Here is a 4489-nt window from a genome sequence, read left to right on the forward strand (position 1 = left end):
TTTTCACCACATTCTCCACATATATCTTCAGGTTCTCGCGGGATATGTAATCCAGGCCTTGACACCGTCTTAGGTTTTCTTTCAGGCATCCGTGACCGCTGAAGTAATGCCTGTAACAGCGAGTGAGTGAATGACTTTGGTTTGTACATCTTGCAAGAATAATTTTTGGTTTTACACTGCTTTGAACAGCTCACTAATACAACGATGTGTGCGTTTTAAGGGGAGTGAGTGAGTTTAGTTTTACGCCGCCTTTAGCAATGTTTCGGCAATATCACGGCGAGGGACACCAGAACACATTGTACCCATGTGGGGAATCGAACCCGGTCTTCGGGAGCGAATGCTTTAACCGTTAGGCTAGCCCAACGCCCTCGTTTTAAAGGGAACACATGACCAAAGTGATGCCGGTCCCCTACAACTTTAATAAAACATACCAACACCAGTATAAGTCCCATAAACCAAGAATAAACTGAAATTAAAATAATGTATTTCTTTTAGTTAAATAATGCATACTGGTTAACATAAAAACAAAGAATGAGAATATGGCGAATTTGGCATTCGAATCAACCATCACAGGCGTTTGCCATCCATGTCCTCATTATGAAACAAAAGACTGGTGGAGCAGACAGTGGTTGAAAGTATAGGTCATTGGACAGTTAGTCCAACCATGGGAGGCCAGGACAAGTTGTGCTGGAAATTATTATTAATGAGGTGGATGCACGTGTAGGTGCATATCTAGCTACCCACTGAAATATCAAATTACGATGATGCAGTATGACATGGTCTGCTACTCAGAGACATCTTACCGAGTCGGAACCGAACGACTGACAGGATAAAAACTTTGGAACAACGCAGCTAAGCAAACCAGTTTTCGGACAGACGCTACATCCACTAGCATAGGTGGCTCAATGTGCTATGTCGCTGCAATGCGCTATATAGAATAACAATAACAATGGGTTCGATTCCCAGTTCACCATACCCACTCTCGAGGGTAAAATGTTTACTGTGGTTGTTGCTCTTTCAAATATAATCCCAAAACACCAGGCCCCGATTTCTCGAAACAAACTTAAGTTTTTACTCAAATTTCAAACTGAGGCTGACAATTTGAAACAGCTGCATATTTTGAATAAAAAAAGCCCAAACAACTTAAGTATTCTATTCACCAAACTCAAATTGTCTACTTTGTTTGAGTTTTATATCGATTTCAGTTCATTCTGGGAAATGCAGTTTCTCAAATTTGAGTAAAAACTCTAACTTAAGTCAAAACTCAGACTTAAGATTGTTTCGAGAAATCGGGGCCAGGTGTGTACATGCTCTTGTACATCAGTTTAAAGGTGAACACTGATGCAGATCTAGTACCCCTGTGTCCTCGCTAGAATGGTTTACCGTATTTCCCCTGATAAGCGCCGGGTAAAGCAGATCACTAACAATTACGGTAATTACACTCAGTAAGGGCAAAAAGCGCCGGGTCTGGAAGTCCGTTGAAGATATATGTGCCCGAACGCTTATTAGGGGGGAAATACGGTAACTTCACACCTGCAGAGCTCCATCACTTTCTCCACATCACCCGCCATGAGCCGCATCTCGTTCTTCTCCACGCACTGCTCGGTCATTTGTAGAACGGGCCGGAAACACTGGACCACGTGATCAACATGATGACACCCGTCTTCACGCGCAGCCGCCAGGAGCAGTAGTACTGTAACACAAATGTTCACCGCCTTGGTTAGCCGGGTTCGCATGCACAAAGCGTTCTTAACGGCACCTTTTTCGTAAGTTTGCGGTAAAGTATGGCAGTAAAGACCGCCGTAGCGCTAAGACCGGTTTGTGCATGTAGACCCGGGTACATAGCAGGGGCGATAACTCTTAACACCTGCCTGGTTGTGCTTACAACATGTGCATGTGTGTTGAAGTATGGCAGTTTTGACTGTCGTAGCGCTAAGACAGCTTTGTTTCTGGGTTTCTTGGATATATTTGTTTCTGGGTCTGTATGACAGACTATTTTTTTCCTTTTCTTTATTACTCGCCCGTGGAAGATACAGCAATGTAATATTTTTACGGCAATATTACATTAGTGTAATACCGCTAGACGTATGACGTCATAATGATATACAGTTATGACGTCACAATGCTAATACCTCTATCACAATTATATTAGACCTTGTTTGACTCGTGAGAAGCTGAGAGCCATCACACTGTAGGCAGTTTCTATCAATAAATGATGGAGAGTAATAAACAGAATACTAAACTCGCTTCCGTGAAATACCATTTTTATTAAACTCGTGAAAGATTTAGCATCAAATCTTTAACTCGTTTAATAAAAATGGTATAACACGGAAGGCCGTTTAGTATCCTCTATTTATACTGAGTCAAAAAAGAAACTTCACGTTCTTTCTTCAGGGCACTATAAAAGAACAAGAGATGGTAAGATGGTTAAATTGTTATTATTTCATTGCTGAGATTTGTGTGATGTACTCGATACACTGACAGTGCCATAATCAGTTCCATTAGGCTACACCGCCGTTCCAAAATATGGGTATACAGAATGTCAAGTCACAAGAATAAAAATGCGAAATTTCTCAGTTCAATATCGTGTGTGGCCGCCCCGCGCATTCACCACTGCCAAACACCGTCTCCTCATCGACTGCCTGATGCTTGTGAACACGTGGTTGGGGATTCTGCGCCATTGCTCTTGCAAGGCAGCGCCAATTTCCTGCAAATTCTGAGGTTGGTTCCTAAGACAACGAATCCTTCTCCCAAGTGCATCCCAAACGTGCTTTTTTGGATTAAGGCCAGGGGACCTCGATGGCCAGTCCATGACGTTGATTCCAGCGTTTTGAAGGAAATTTCGTATCAACATCGCGGTATGCGGCCGAGCATTATCATGCTGGAACTGTAGACCCTGGCCATGAGCCGCCATGAAAGGAACGAGTTCAGGGGTGAGCACCTGGTCGCGGTAAGCAGCAGCTGTGAGGTTTCCACGGATGACCAGAAGTCGGGAACGGTTGTTCCCACAGAAAGCACCCCACAGCATGCAACTTCCGCCCCCGAATCTGTCGACTTCCTGTACACAACATTGGGCATACCGTTCACGACGTCGTCTCCAGACTCTATGTCTGCCGTCCGCGAATCTGAGGGTAAACCTGGATTCATCGCTAAAGACGACTCGATTCCAGTCTCTCTGGGTCCATCGGAGGTGACGTTGGGCCCACAGCAGACGTTGACGTTGATGAAACGGCGTCAATATTGGCCCACGATATGGACGTCGAGAATAGAGATTGGCAGCCCGCAACCGATTTCGAATGGTCTGTGAGGACAGTCGACCTCTAAACATCTCAGCCCTGGTTCTTGTAGCCGGCAGAAATCTGTCACGTAGGTGACGTAGGACGATTTGACGGTCTTCTGCTCGTGACGTCACACGTGGATGATCCGACCTTGGGCGATCAGAAGTGGTGCCAGTTTGTTGTAGACGACCTCGCAAGTCATACACAGTACGACGGCTGCATCCCATTGCACTTGCGACGTCAATAACTGATCTTCCCGCTTGCAACATGCCAACGGCACGTTCACGTTGCACATTTGACAATCGTGGCATTTCAAGTACCGTTAGAACTGTGGTTTAAAAGTTCTTGAGGCCAATGCAAACACGTGCATATGAAGAAAACTTCGATGCGAAGATCACGTGATCGACTGCACGTGCAAGACCTGATTTGGCACTAACGTCATTTGCACGAGGAAAGGATGGGTTTGAGTGGGTTTTGCTAACGTTTTTCTAGAGTCGAAAGATAGGGATCCCATTTCGGATACATAGATGTATCATCAGAGAAAAATTATTCATTATTTTTCAAATTACATTTTGTGAAGTTTCTTTTTTGACTCATAATTAGAGTACATTCAAAATAAGATGCAGCATAAATCAGATCAGTAACAATTCCAGCTGATGAATCGGAACGTATATCAAGATAAACATTGACACTGGTAGTAACAGGTGATCAGTTAAGACAGCTGATCTAAACATATACAAACAGCAATAGATGTGAACGTTAATACATGGGCAAAATAGTTAAATAATGTTTTGTAGTACATTCCATTTTCTGTTGAAAAGACTGATTCTATCAATTTTCAAAGCAATCTATTTTTCTACAGTGAAGACGTCTTTTAGTGTAACTTAAAATGAATTAATGCATGGTTTGTGCCCTTATATGTTCATAACAAATATATGTCGTTTGGCTAGGATGATCATATGAGTTAATAAACTGTCAACACAAGAAGAAAAAAGAATGTCATGGTTTGTTATTTAAATATGTTTTCCGAATATCATATCAACAAAGTAGTTAAAATCCTCCCAGAAGGATTTGACTCATGGACATGTTATATACACATGGTCGATAGTTTCACCTTCTGGACCACAGAAAGAGCACACATCGGAGTCAACCAATTTCATTTTTAGTAGTTTCTTATTGGTATAAATTGTTCTATGTAAGAATTTGTATTG

The sequence above is a fragment of the Haliotis rubra genome, unplaced genomic scaffold, assembly GCF_003918875.1.
Source record: "Haliotis rubra isolate DU_JTF1 unplaced genomic scaffold, ASM391887v1 Scf381, whole genome shotgun sequence".
Taxonomy (NCBI): domain Eukaryota; kingdom Metazoa; phylum Mollusca; class Gastropoda; order Lepetellida; family Haliotidae; genus Haliotis; species Haliotis rubra.